This window comes from Lynx rufus, unplaced genomic scaffold, assembly GCF_022079265.1.
Source record: "Lynx rufus isolate CCGP_SWC_20201006 ecotype Redwood Valley unplaced genomic scaffold, mLynRuf1.p SCAF_3, whole genome shotgun sequence".
NCBI lineage: Eukaryota > Metazoa > Chordata > Mammalia > Carnivora > Felidae > Lynx > Lynx rufus.
Genome location: NW_025814845.1, coordinates 68,034,573 through 68,050,557, shown reverse-complemented (window position 1 = coordinate 68,050,557; position 15,985 = coordinate 68,034,573).

Sequence of the window (15,985 nt, the reverse complement as noted above, 5' to 3'; positions counted from 1 at the left end):
AGTTACTAACTCTTTTTCCTTTTTAACTTAAGTAGAAGGCTCTTAGACTTCTGTATAGGCAACATTCAGGTTGGTTTGTCTCCTCCCAGCCAATTAACTTATGTTAGAATTCATAACTTCACGTCTCCTTTTTTGTGCTGCTTTATTCTCTGAGTTCTATAAATAGAATCTCTGCAGAATGTGTGCTAGAATTCTCTGCAGAATGTGACTAGATTATGTTCTAAAATATTTCACATGTAAGGGATGCAGTCTCCTAAGAAGTGAGAAGCTGATGTAGAAAAGAAATTTCAAGGACAAATTTTTCAGTTCTGTAAACAAAATTGTCAGAAGCTGTTCCTTATGTGTTTTCTCCTGATTCAAAACATGTTATAGTGCTGTTTAAATATATGCATTAATTTAGGGCTATAGTTTAGCTAATATAGATCAAGGCAGATGATATTATGAAATTATGAACACTTGATTTACAGTGGCACTTAAAATTTATCTGATAATTCTTTACAGATCTCCATTTTGAACGGAGACACATTACAAATGAAAGCAGTGCATACCTGTCTTCGAGTTACAAACAGGTTTGCAATTCATTTAGGATGTTTAGTGAATCTACCCATATAGATTCCTTATTATCCAAAGCTAAGTCACTGATGCCATTCTTTCTGTCAATAAATGTAGATATTTTACTTGATTTGTTATTAGACTATTTGGGAACCTGGAAGAGATACAAACATCACTCCCGAAAATGTGAACCAAGTTAAGTCATTGCAGGCTCTCAATTAAGGTTTGGAAATATAGTGGACTGTCATTGGAATTACCTTCTAACAAGTAAGGTGTACAAGGAATTTTACCTATTTGGTCCAATCATTTCTTAACTATGGGTGAGGAGATCTATTTTCAGATTAAAGACTGTATTAATTAGAACAACATAAAATATCTAGTCTGCCACTTGCATTTTATAGATGTAAAAACCACAGAGTTGACAGGTTAACTGATTTGTCCAAGGTCATGCTGCCACTTGATAACAAAGCTATACTCCATGCCGCCCCAAACCACTGTTGCTCTTTAGATTTGACTGCTCATTACTTTCAGAGATTTCCTCTACTAGATAAATTTTCAAAAAAATTTGAGTCTGCAGTAGAGACTGAGAAGGGCTCGGGTGTAGGTAGTATATTTTGGAGGTCATTCCACAGGACAGGAGTGAGGGAGAGGGAGAATAAAATAGGTGACAGAGTCTCTGCCATGAGCAGCTAGGGCTCATCTGGTCAAGACCTCCTGATAGGCAAACATGAGGCATCTCAGGGATGTCTGCTTAAGGACCCGAGACAGCAGCATTTGGGAGCAGTGGCTGCTGTCCCTTGTTGGTGGAAGGTTGCCCCTGAGGTCATTAATTCCTCCAGCACTTTCAGGCTGAGGTTGCTTAGAGGCCCAGCAGCCTTTCTTGGATTTAGAGAAAAAAGAGTTATGGTGCTTACTTGAGCTAGGATGCTGCCAAACTAAGTTGAGTCTGAGCTTATTTGGAGCTGTCCACTGCAGCTGTGGTTGAAAAATCAAAGATGAGTAGAGGGAGTCTGGTATAGGGCACCAGAGGGGTCTGCTACAGCTGGATTGGAGTTTCTTATAATACTGTGTTGTTGCAGTGCTTCAGATTTTTACCATGGAATGCCTTAGAACTTTCTTTCCTCTAGGACAGAGTATTAATTCTGGCTATTTTACATCAATTTCCTAAAATGGAGAACTCATCTATGTGTGCCTTTATTCTTGCCAGGAGGAGGAGTGCTTCAAGTCTCAGAACCCAGAAATTATTTTTCAACATTTTCTTTGCATGATTCCAATTCTGTTCTTTCTCACTTCTGCTCTTGCCCTGCTTCTTCCTTTTACCTTTCTCAATTAATTTGCCCTGGCTGCTTCTCACTCATCTCTACCCACCATGCCTCATATCTTAAACTTACTTTCATTTGCCTTTCTGTTGCCTTGTTCTCCTCTCCCAGGCCCAATCTCAGTTGTCGTCCTCTAACAAGGAATTTCCCATTCTCTGGTTCAATTGAAGTAATGTATTGAAATACATCTAGTATTTTAATATCTTGAAACTTTGAATTGAAGAGTGAGTGTTGATTATCCCTTCTGCTATTTGACTTCTGAGACACCCTGTAACTCACTGGTCCAATAAATGTAGACATTCCCACTTTCCACATCTAGTTAGAAGGAAGTTTTAGAGATAGTCCAGGCTGTCTCACTTCAGTTTTCAGGTGAAGAAGTGATATACAGAGAGGTTAAATAACCTGCTCAGATCCCACAACTAATAATGTTTTTCCTTCCCATTTATACTGCCTGATTATTTAGCTTTTCAAATGGGTCTTCTTATGGATTACTGAAGCTTTAAATTCTACAGATCATTTGAGATGCATGGGGCAAGATGACCTAATTTATAAATTTTTCCCTGATTTTTGTGTGTGTGTGTGTTTTAGTGGGTTTCTCCATGCACCCCAAGTAACAATAGTCTTTGAAAAAAAATGCAATAAACACATTAGCTAATGTGATTTCTTTTAGAATCTTGTTTATTCTATAGTAGTTACTGATATTTCAGATCCTTCATAAAATCAACCCTGAATAGATTAAAGGTTGTATTGGGTTGAATAGTGTATCCCCAATATTCATGTCTACCTATAAGCTGTGGATGCTACTTTATTTGGAAGTAGTGTCTTTGCAGATGTAATCAAATTAAGATGAGATTATACTGGATTGGGGTGGTCCCTAAATCCATTATGATTGTCCTTATAAGAAGAAGAAAAATTTGTACACAAAGACACACGCAAAGGAGAAGTCCATGGAAAGACAGGGACAGAGATTGAAGTGATGCATAAGTCAAAGAATGCCAAAGATTGCCAGCAATCATCTGAAGCTAGAGGAGACACAGGAGGATCCTGCCCTAGAGCCTTAAGAGACAGAATGGTCTTGCCAACACCTTGATTTATGACTTGTAGCCTCCAGAACTCTGAGAGAATAAATTTCTGTTGTTTTAAGGAAGCTTTTGGTTCTTTATGGCAGCCCTAGGAAACTAATACAGATGCTAAGATAGTGTAGCAAATAATTTTCAAAATTATTTATGGTATCCATATCCATCCTGGGAGAGCTATGAGGGCAATCAGTCAATACTATTACTTGAGTACTTAGCAACTGCCCAGAATACTTTAGAATGCTAAGAGTGTACAAAGAAAGAAGACAGAGTTTTAACTCTCAAGGAATTTATCGTTGATTTGTGGAGATAAAACAAACACTACAAACCAGAAAGCAAAATTAATAGATAATACCATGCTGACTAGAAGTGCTGTATGATTTCAAAGAAAGACTGCTTTATTGTAGGCTTCAAAGGAAGCCTTCTTAGAAAAAGAGCATTTGGGTTTGGGCTAGCATGGTGCCAGGACCTGTAAAGGAGAGCACAGGAGTGGGTGATGGCCGTCTTCTGGGGAGAGGGAAGAACATAAACAAAAGCACAAATGTGGGAAGGAGCCTCATAGACATGAAGGCTGACCTCACTGGAGTGGAGGTGAGATAACTGGGATCAGGGGAGAGACTAAGAAGAAGAGTGAGACAGCCCAGATTTGTAGCAGTGCTCCAGAAAACTTGTGATGACACATGGTTTTGGAATACAATATAGCAATAACTACAGCCGGTTGTTGCCATGGTAGAAATGCCCACCTGATGCTTCAGATTTTATCATTTTATACGAGTAAGTAAAACTCTGGATTTTGTAAGTTACTGATTACTATTTAAAATGTTTAAACAATGTATAACCTCGCTAAACACGAATTCAGTCAAATAGAAGCCAGTTTTCAAGCTCTGATCTAGGGGGTTCCATGGTATAATGGTGAGCACTCTGGACTCTGACTCCAGTAATCTGAGTCCAAGCTCTGATTTAATACAGTGTGAGACCCAACAGGATCTATATCTTGCTCAAAGTCGTCATAAAACTGTGTGTTACTGGCAAACTCAAAACAGGATTTTTCCCTCCAGGAAGAGTGTCCACCACTACCACACAGCATCCTGCATCATTTGATAAAGCTGTATTCCAAAACCATGTGTCATCACAAGTTTTCTGGAGCACTGCTATAAATCTGGGCTGTCTCACTCTTCTTACTTACTTACTTAAGTACTCTGTCTCCTCTCTACTCCTCCCCCACTTGCTCACACACACACACACACACACACACACTCTCTCTCTCTCTCTCTCTCTCTCTCTCTCTCTCTCCCTCTCAAAATAAATAAATAAACATTTAAAAACAGAAACAAGTGTTGATGAGGATATGGAGTAATGCATTCATGCATTCTTGGTGGGAATGCAAACTGCCGCAGCCACCATGGAAAACAGTGTGGAGGTTCATCAAAAAGTTAAAAATAGAACTACCCTGCAATCCAGTAATCACACTACTGGGTATTTACCCTCAAAATACAGAAAGACTAATTCAAAGGGATACATGCATTCCTATGTTTGTTTATAGCAGCATTGTTTGCCATAGCTAAATTATGGAAGCAGCTGTGTCCATCAATTTTGTTGCTGGTAATTGGTCTGTTCAAATTTTCTATTTCTTTTTTGCTTCATTTTTGATAGCTTATGTGTTTCTAGGAATTTATCATTTCTTCTGAATTGTTTAATTTGTTGGCATAGAATTTTCTATATTTTCTTACAATTGTTTGTATTTTTGTGGTGTCAGTTGTTATTTCTGCTCTTTCATTTGTGATTTTGTTTATTTGAGTCCTCTCTCTCACTCTTTCTCTCTCTCTCTCTCTTTTTTTTTTTTTTTTTTTTTTTTGATGAGCCTAGCTAGAGGTTTATCAGCCGTTTCAAAGAACCAGCTCCTGGTTTCATTGATCTTTTTTTTTTTTTTTTTTAATTTATATATCATTTATTCCTGCTGTAATCTTTATTATTTCCTTCCTTTTGCTAGTGTTGGGTTTTGTTTGTTTGTTTGTTTGCTTTCTAGCTCCTTTAGGTGCAAGGTTAGGTTGTTTATTTGCAATTTTCCTTGCTTCTTGAGGTCAGTCTGTATTGCTGTAAACTTCCCCTATCTTAGAACCTCTTTTGCTGCATCCCAAAGATTTTGGAACATTGTGTTTTCATTTTCATTTGTTTCCATGTAATTTCTTGGTTGACCCATTCATTATTTAGTAGCGTGTTATTTAGCCTCCAGGTATTTGTGCTCTTTCTAGATTTTTTCTTGTGGTTCCTTTCTAGTTTAGAGTATTTTGGTCAGAAAAGATGCATGGGGTGATTTCAGTCTTTTTGAATTTGTTAAGGCTTGTTTTGTGTCCTAATATGTGATCTTATCTGGAGAATGTTGCATATGCATTTGAAAAGAAGGTGTGTTCTCCTGTTTTAGGATGGAATGTTCTGAATATATTTGTTAAATACATCTGGTCTAGTGTGTTTTTCAAAGGCATTGTTTCCTTGATGTTCTGTTTAGATGATTTGTCCATTGATGTATGGGTGGTGTTAAAGTCCCCTACTGTTATCGTATTACTACGGATTAGTTTCTTTATGTTTGTTATTAACTGTTTTATGTATTTGGGTGCTTTCATGTTGGGTGCGTAAATATTTTCAGTTGTTGTATCTTCTTGCTTGATTGTCCCCTTTATTATTATATAGTGTCCTTCTTTGTGTCTTGTTACACTCTTTCTTTCAAAGTCTGTTTTGTTCAATATAAGTATTGCCACCCAAGCTTGCTTTTCACATCTATTTGAGTGATAAATATTTCTCCATGCCCTCACTTTCAATCTGCAGGTGTCTGTAGGTATGAAGTAAGTCTCTTGTAGGAAGCATGTAGTTGGGTCTTGTTATTTTATGCATTCTGATACCCTAAGTCTTTTAATTGGAGCATTTAGTTATTGACATGAAAAATAATTATTGATAGATATATATTTATTGCCATTTTGTTACTTGTTTTGTGGTTGGTTTTGTAGTTTTTCTCTGATCCTTTCTTGCTCTCTTTCATGGTTTGCTGGTTTTCTTTAGTAATGTACTTGTATTCCTTTCTCTTTTTTCCTTGCATATCTATTACTGGTTTTTGATTTGTGATTACCATTTTGCCATTAGGTTTATATATAACCTCTTTTGCATATAGCAGTATATGAAGTTGATGATTGCTTAAGTTGGAACCCATTCTTTATTTATTTTCCACCACCTTTGAGGTATGTGGTGCCATATTTTACATCCTTCTATTTTGTGAATCCCTTGACTGATTTTTACTTATTTTTCAGATTCTCATTTATGGTCTTTCCTTTCTACTCAAAGAGTCCCCTTTAATATTTCTTGTAGGGCTGGTTTAGTGGTTATAAACTCCTTTAGTTTTTGTTTGTCTGGGAATCTCTTTATCTTTCCTTCTATTCTGAAAGATAGCATTATTGGATAGAATATTCTTGGCTGCAGAATGTTCCCTTCCAGGATTTTGAATATATTATGCCACTTCTTTCTGGCCTGCAAGGTTTCTGTTGAAAAATCTGCTGATAGCCTTATGGGGTTTCTCCTTGTATGTAACTGTCCTCTTTTTTCTCTCTGCTTTTAACATTTATTCTTTATCACTACTTTCTGACATTTTAATTACTATGTGTCTTGGTATGCACCTCCTTAGGTTGATTTTGTTGGGGGATCTCTGTGCCTCCTGATCTGGATATCTGTTTCCTTCCCCAGATTAGGGAAGTTTTCAACTATTATTTCTTTAAATAAATTTTCTGTCCCCTTTTCTCTCTCTTATTCTTCTTCTGGGATCTCTATAATGCAAATGTTGTTATACTCCATGGAGTCACTGAGTTCCTTAAGTCTGTTCTTGCTTTGCGTAATTTTTTTTTCTTCTCTCATTTGCTCCATGTGATTAATTTTCTTTACTTTGTCTTCCAGGTCAATAATTTGTTCCTCCAGCCTGCTATTTATTCAGTCAAATGTACTTTTTAATTTTATTTATTGTGTTCTTCATTTCTGATTAGTTCTTTTTTATCTCTTTGTTAAGGGTCTAACTGATGTTCTCCACTTTTTTCTCATGTCTAGTGAGTATCTTTATGATTATTACTTTAAATTCTCTGTCAGGCATATTATGTATATCTGTTTTGCTTAGATCTCTTGCTGTGGTTTTGTTCTGTTCTTTTATTTGGGACATATTCCTTTATTTCCTCATTTTGTCTAACTCCCTGTGTCTGTTTCTCTGTGTTAGGAAAGTAAGCTGTTTCCTGCTCTTGAAGGTAATGGCCTCATGAAGAAGAGGCATTCTAGTGCCCTGCAGTGCAGTGTCCCCTGTTCCACAGGGTCTGGTGCTTTAGGAATGTCCTTTATATGTGTTGTGTGTGCTCTGCTATTGTGTCATGGCCCCTTTTTCCTCAAAGCTATATAAAGATATTTATCCAGTGTAATTTATAACTACAAAAATTAGAACCAGTTCATCTAGGAAGTTAATAGCCTCATATATCTACCGTATTACATGAGGAAGAAATTCTGAACTATGTCATCCATCTCTGCTAAATGGTCCATCTCTGCAAAAGTTGGCATCATTTAATGAGGAAATGTTGTTACATTTTTTAACGTTGCATTTGTTCTCCACAAGAAAAAAAAATTGTTATTCTTAGTGGCAGTGTTGGGGATGGAAGTCCTTAAAGTATCAGCAAGAATTATCTTAAGTTGTCCCATAATGTGAAATCAGTGCTATTTAAAAAACAGTCATGGTGAAAAAATTAAGAATCATAGAAAAGGTAGAGATTCACCTTGGATTATCTATAAAACTAATGAAGAATAGGAAGAGCCTAGGATTTCCTATTTATAATTTTCACCCACTTGGTAATATTTTATCTTTTAGACTTCTTTATGAATGTTGAGTCATTTTTGTTGACCTTAATATAGTTATACTATTAAAGCAATATAAATGTGCTATACTTGTTAGCATGTTAGCAGAGATGTTTGTTTTTAAGGACAAATATGTACAGTCCTCATGATTGTGTGTGTGTGTTTAACTTAAAACTGTGTAATCATATAATGCCTGGGAATTTGGCTTCCTCATACTTTGTGTTTTGGAGCCTGTTTCTGACCTTGAGCTCTCACAGGAAACCTATATAACAGCCCATCTTAGAACTAATATTCTGACCTTTGCCACAGTAGGAGATATGGAGTAAATAATTAAAGGTGCCTTCATGGAAAGCATTCCACAGCAGGAAAAGCATAAATAATCTTCCTCAAGAAGAAAAACCACTATATCACACAGTGAGAAATGAGGGAAAAAAAATAACTTAGAGCAAGCTATCATAAATAGCACCTCAAGGAAGTAAATGATATTTTAGAAACAGGACTCATACTTAGGAAAGTGAAAACAGTTCAATGGATTTCCAGGCTGCCAGCAATTTTAGAGTCAACTTCTCCCTTGACATTATATATTGATATTTTTATAAATACTGGTAGCATATTTATGTTGCTTGTAAGGAAGTTACTAATGGAAGAGCCAATATACTATGCACATTGATCAGAAAGCTTCACCAAGCCACCAAGTCACTTGGTCATAGATTATCTGGTATATAAATGGATGATCCATATTTAAGAAATATATTCTCTCTGCTTTAGAAAAAATTGAAATGGTAGGTATTTTGAATTTGCTGAGGATATTCCTGATACACTTTAACAGTTCAAAGGAGAGTGGTGCAGCACCTAATCCTTAGGCTTGCTAATGGTCTGGCACAAATCATTTCTAGTTCAGGTTACATTTATAAATTACTTACTATGTGCTTGTCACTGCTCTAATTTCTTCACATGTCTTAACTCTTTGAGTCTTCTTAACACTTCAGTGCGGGAGGTCCTATCATTACTCCTATTTTATGATATGGTCACTGAGAAAGAGTGAAGTTAATAACTTGTTTAAGGTCACATACTTGGAAAGTGGCAGTGCTGTAATTAGAACCAAGACCAGTTTTAACACTACAAATGATTTCTAGGTTATGGCAAGGAAAGGAAAGGAAAGGAAAGGAAAAGTCCCACTGGTTGATTTTATGTTTATATCAGTATTGCTAAAAGCATTTCCTTTATGCACTTGTTTTGCAGGCTGATGAATGCAGGTAGCTGAAGACAGTGTGGCCCTTGGTCTTTTCTTAGCATAAACCCCCTTCCCTTATTACACTGATGCAATATATGTGCATAGAGGTGTCAAGAGATCTGTGTGATGGAGTTAATCTGTTTTTTGTGTACCTTACCAAGATTTGCCTGTGGCAATGGTGGAGATGTTGGCATTGAATAGCACCAATGGGGAATGTGGAACTACATTTGAGCTCAATTAATTTATTGTTGAACTCACATGATGACGACGATGATGATTATGATGATGATGATGATGATAATGATAGTAGTAGTACTTAAATAGCACCTGACTATGTGCCAGGCACTGTTTGAAGGACTTTACATGTGTTACCTAACTCATCACCATATTGAATACATTTAGTATTATGAAGTGAAGTCCACTGAATAATATTTAAATATCAGAAGAGGTATCTTTAATAACTCAGTTAAATGTCAATTATGTTAACAAAATTAGCAGAAAAAGTAGATAGTTTTTCATTTTTTTAAGTGATATGCTTTCTTTCCAATCCCAGATAGCTTTGAAAATCTCCTTTCTCCTTGGTCAGCAGAGCAAGTGCCTTATTCCCCTCATCTATTCTAAACTAAGCTAAAATCCTGATGCTTCATCAGGTTTGTGATATTATTTTTCAATAGATGCACCTAAATAGGCTATTTATAACTTAACTAAGTCATGCCATGAGACACATCCTTATTTGCAAAATGGGGAATGACCTACAGGAATTCTTGTAAGAATAGATGCATAAAGGCATTACATAATTATGTCCTCTTACAATTTATTTTCTTATTTTTCTATAATCTTCGAGTCAAGACAGCAATTCAACAAAGAAAGAAGACTACTCTCATTTTAAGCTCTATGCAGAAACATTGGATAATAATGTCATATGTCTCATCTTGGAAAAAAATGCAATGATGAAATCAATTTAGTTTTGGCATTAGATACGAAACTCATTCTTCTCTCCTCCCTCCATCCCTGGAGGCTTAAGGTATTAAAAAGATGTCTAAAGATCACAAATAGATGAGCCTCAGAGCCTATTCTCTATTTTCAAAAACCTGCTTAACTTCCAATCTGAAATTCATTATGTGCAACAATCATTTTCTTTCCCCCAAATCAATTCATTTGTTTTTTGTACTTTCCTATTAATGTTAATGATATGATTATTTCCCTAATAATGGGCTAGGGTCAGAATCTGAGTCATTTTTGATAGGTCTTTCTTAATCATTATATTTACCTGTTGGTACATTTTATAGATTCCATCTAGAAAATGACTCTTGCCTCTATGATTCCATGGTTAGAGCTCTAGTTCAGAACTCATGTATTCATTGCTTCTTGGCTTGACTGGGGTAATGGCTACTTACTGGTGTCTCACTTCTCTTCTCTAATCCATATAATGCAAGACTCAGACTACTACTTAAAAATCTTTAATTATTTCCTCTTGCCTCAGAATTAACTGCAAACTTCTCAGCTTGGAATTCAAGCATCATGGCACCATGCTAGCATTCCTATTTTACTTTACCTATTTGCCTAACAAGATTGTGTTCTAACCACACTAAGCTTTTCACCATGTCTTGAACATGAATCACATGTTTCCATTTCCTGTCTTTGCACTTTTTAAAGCTATAACCTCACTTTCAATCTTTACCTTTTGAAATCCTATTTACTAGTGTATGTCTATGCTTATTATTACCAACTCTTTCTCATTATCCCAACGTAAACCACTCCCTTCTATGGATATCCATAGCCCTCTATACTTCTCTTGAAGTTCCTTGTATTATAATCAATGTTTCATTTTCTAACACTTTTCAAACTCTCTAGTCCCCACATTCATGCACCTGTGTATGAGTTCCTTGTAAAAAGCATTAGGACAGTTGAATGGAATTGAGGTTTTATCACCCTCAGTAGCTCTCAGTTACATATGAGAAAGGCTCAAAGATCTGCCTTTAGCATATTAAAAACATAGTCTGAAACGTTGTGCAATGAGAATGCATGAACTCCTATCACAAGGTGGACTATTTAAGGATGTGCTTATTTTCTAATTAATGGGACTGAAAGGGCCTTTTCTGGATATTTAGCTTGATTTATACCATTGTAAGTCAGCTGCTGAATTTTTCCCCTAATAGGTGACACTAGTTATGCTTCATTTTCTCTTTTGGACCTCCCTGTGATATCAGTTTGTGATACATGGTTTACAACTGGAATGACTGCATAGACTTAGAAGGTCGTTAAACCCAGGCTGAATTATGTAGACTCTAAGCGTACTTTAATCACATGTAATTATCTAGAATTGGAAGTTAAGTTTATTTCCCCTCACAAAGGCTACATATATACATGGGCACACATAGAAAGTGATTATTACTGCAGAGTTAGCTCATGGCCTTCATGGCCAGATTCAATGGGTAAAGGCTATCTTAGAAAATGTTAGAGTTAAATCTTTTCATTAATTGTTGAACTTTTCCTAAGAGTAAACAGCAAACCCATGCCACAACTTCTCTTTGATTCTCCCCCTAAGGAAATTAATTTATCTTGAAATATTAAAAGAGAAAATTCCAATCTTTTATATTTCATATTTTGTTTTCCTTAGTGATTCTGGGCATATTATATGATATTTACAGTTTAAATAAAATTTGTAATGTTTATTATTTATTTTTGAGAGAGAAAGAGAGAGTGGGAGAGGGAGACACAGAATCCGAAGCAGGTGTCAGGCTCCAAACTGTCAGCACAGAGCCTGCTGCAGGGCTCAACTCACAAGCCTTGAGATCATGACCTGAGCCAAAGTCAGATGCTTAACCAACTGAGCCACCCAGGCGCACCAGTATATACAGTTTTAAGAGCAAATATAATAGTGTCTTTGGGATTCTTAAATTGATGCAACTAGGTTGCTTATGGCCTGATTCGAAAGTAGTTTCGAGTGAATACGTTAATTCAGTGGTTCTCAAAGTGTGATTTGCGCATCTCTGAAGTCCCTGAGATCCTTGCAGAAAATATGCAGGACCAAGAACCTTTTTGTAATAATGCTAAAATATTGTTTGTCCTGTTTTACATTCATTCTTCCAAGAATGTGCAGTAAAGTTTTTCAGAGGCTACATGATACATTTCACAACAGATTGAATGCAGACACAAATATGAGAATCCAGCTGTCCTCTTTTAAGCCAGACATTAACTATATTTTTAAAAAAATTTACTCTTTTAAAAAAAATTTTTGTTAATGTTTATTTATTTTTGAGACAAAAAGAGACAGAGAATGAATGGGGGAGGGTCAGAGAGAGAGGGAGACACAGAATCTGAAGCAGGCTCCAGGCTCTGAGCTGTCAGCACAGAGCTGGACATGGGGCTCAAACTCACAGACTGCCAGATCATGACCTGAGCTGAAGTCCAATGTTTAACCGACTGAGCCACCCAGGTGCCCGTCTTGTCACTCTTTTGTTTTTGAAAATATAGTTATTTTTAATTTTTAGCTTAAATTTCTAAAATGGTAAATCTGATAGATAAGACAATCATAAACAATCTCTTTAGAGTCCTAAATTATTTTTAAGAGGCTCTAAAGTTGATAAAGTTTGATAAATGCTGCATTAGAGAATATAAAATAAAGTCCTGATAGTATCAGATTATCTAGTTTTTTTTTTTCAGCGTGATAATTGCATTGTTTTAAGTTGTGATGATATTTGGCATGAAAATTGATTCTATTTCCTTGATTTTTTAAAAACAATGAGAATTTAGCAGAGATTCCTGCTGGTCTTAAAAAGAAAATGATTGTGACAGTTTTGAGTTTATTTCAATTTTTCTTGAAACTTGTAATAAACAACGATATCTATCTAAAATCTATTTTCTTGCTTTACCATCAAATTCAGAATTACCTTTTCTCTGATTCTTAATAATTTTAATAATTTTACTTCTAGTATGTGACTATCATATAGTTACTGTAAATGATTTTATGTTTTTAAATAATGGAAATATAAGTTTTCCCAGGGGAATAATATTGTAACAATCCAGTGATAATTGTTTGAGTTTTCCAGAGTCTACATGATTTTTTTTCTAAGTTAACATTTATAGATAGAAGTATGGATAGAAATAGAAACATTTTTAAAGTTTAGAAAATCAACAGGGAGAAATTAAATATTTGATTAATAAATTCTTCAAGCCATAAATGTATAAGACATAGATTTGAATAAATTAAGAATTAAGAGTAAGGGAACAGTAAACATCTTTTAGTTTCACACTTTAAGGTTAGAACCCATCTTTCAATGGGTTCCAGTGTTTTTGGACAAAGTCTAAACTCTTGCAGAGCATATGAGATCCTTTAGAATTTGACCCCTAACCCCCATTCCAGTTAATCTTAACTTTTTTCCGTGACTCCACTGACATCTCTCTCCTCCCATAACCTCATCTTTAGTCATGTCTAAGTACTTACTTTTCCATAGCTCTTCGTTTTTAATGTTATGTTCCCCCAAATCTGGAAAGCCTCTTTATTCTGTCAGGAAAAGTTGTTTAAGACTTAGAAATTGAGTAAAGGGAATACTGGGTATTATCTAGAGGATCCTATGAGATTGTTACTTCCAAAGGGGTATGCAGAGTTGATTCATTTTCTATTGACTAGACTATTCACAGCTTTGTAGTGGTAGAAGTTAAGTTGTAGAAAACTGAAAGCATTGCAAATGATTCTTATCCATAGCAATATAAATGATTCCTGTTCATAGCAATGCAAATGAATTTTGTCCAGTAGAGGCTATAACTCTCTGTAAGTCAAATAAAGTATTTGACCCATGTTCATTTTATATATATATGAGAGTAATTTTTTTTAGCTTTTTGAAAATTCTATTTTAGCATCTGCCTTTCTCAATGACCCTATATAAAACTCCTGTTTACTCTTTAAGATAAGGTGGAAAAACCACTTTCTCAATGGGAACTTTTTTATTTCCTTAATCAAAATTAGCTTTTTACCTCATAATGCTCTCATTGCACTTTTTTTAAATGTTTATTTATTTTGAGAGAGCGAGAAAGCACATGAATGGGGGAGGGGCAGAGAGAAAGGTAGAGAGAGAAAGAATCCCAAGCAGGATGCACACTGTCAGAGTGAAGCCCAACATGGGGCTGGAATCCTCAAACCATGAGATCATGACCTGAGCCAAAATCAAGAGTCCATCGCTTAACTGACTGAGCCACCCAGGCACCTCATCCCATTGCATTTTTAATGTATTTCTACTATAGTTCTTACTAAATTGTAGTATATCTGTGTATATTTCTGGGTTTTTTTCCACCACTAGATTAGCTCTTTAAAAGCAAAAACACCATGTTTTATTCATCTTTGTGTTAATCCACTCTGCCAAGTGTGTAGCACATGACGTGGAGACATTTGCTTGGTAAATGTTTATTGATGAATGCAAGTAGAAATCACAGAAGAGGATGATGGGCATGTCTTCATGTTTGTTGATGAGGGGGAATTGGCTACTCAGACCAAAAGAGAAAATAACTTTTTACTTGTACACTTTATGGGAAAACATAATTTAGCATGAAATTGAAAAAAGTTGAAAGAAGAAACTTAATGAAGCCAGAATGACTTAGAAGAGATGGAGAGTAAGCATGCTGAGACTCAGAGGCTTGTACTATGGGATTTTTCCTGAACTGCTGTAGTCAAGACATTTTTTTTTTCTGTCATACTTCATACATCTCGGTTGGGGATAATAATTATTATAATTATTAAGACAGAGGAATTCCCATAAAGGGATGTTTAAGTCAAAATGGGCAGGAGGCAGCCTTACTCAGCTCATTTGGCTATGAGTGAGGATGAAAGATGTGAAAAAATATAGGACTTTTTTACAACTTGAAATTTGCAGCTGTGGCTTACAAAAAAATTTAAAAGTGGCTTGACTCCTTACTCTGAATTTGGAAGGGTCTTTTACTTAGCACTATCTTCACATCCTCACTGTTTTAATTTTTATTTTATTTCTGTATTTTTAGGAACTAGTTTCTGGCAAAATAAGCAATCATGGGAATGAAGGGATGGACTAGTTTTGTCTGGCAAGTATTTTGCACGATTAAATTTAATCATGTTTGGATGCCCTAAGGTTCAGATATTTTTAGAAACGTTTGGATATTTTTTCTGAAACAAAGAGTGATTTATAATATTTACTCTGTAAATAGGTCACTTACAAACAGTGGACTTAACAATCAGCAGTAAATTCTGAATTTATGTCCTAGCAGGTGAGAGAACCGAAACTATTTACTAACACAGCGCAGTGCTGTTCCCATGGCAACAGAGGCCAGTTACTGTCAGCCCGGAGTCGCTTTGACGGTTGACTTCAGCAGTGAACTCTGTGTGATGCTGCCAAATGTCTGGCTTCTGTTTCCTGTTCCAAGCAATTGTTTCTTATTCTGAATACTAATGACTAGTCTACAAAGGCTGTGGTTCAGTTCCACTGAAGATGGGCCTGGGAATCATATGTGGAAAAGTAGTGAGCATTTTGCCCATAGTGAATTAAAAACTGTACATAATTGGATTGTACATTCCCCAACTAGCCATGCCAGTAGTTTATTAATAATGTTACCTTGCTATTATTAGGCAGATGGGCCGAAATGAGAAAAGACAGCACATCTATCATCATTGAGTCAAACACTGTTTTAGGAAGGCTTGCTGACTTTGGCTGGCTAGCACCATCGTGTAAATCCAAATGATTGTGCACATGTATGCCAGGAGAAAAATAAATTTGCAACTGAAGTGCCTTTTTGCTGTTTAAAATGTTCATATATTGATTGCTCTGAAATGAAGGAAAAGCAGCTGCCTGAAATGCCACTGAAATGGCTGAGAGATTGAAAATGAAAGGGGGAAAAAAGCTGAGCATTTTGCTCTTTAAAAATGAAGAGTCCTCTGATTTTGAAATTCTAGTTATATGGTGGTTATC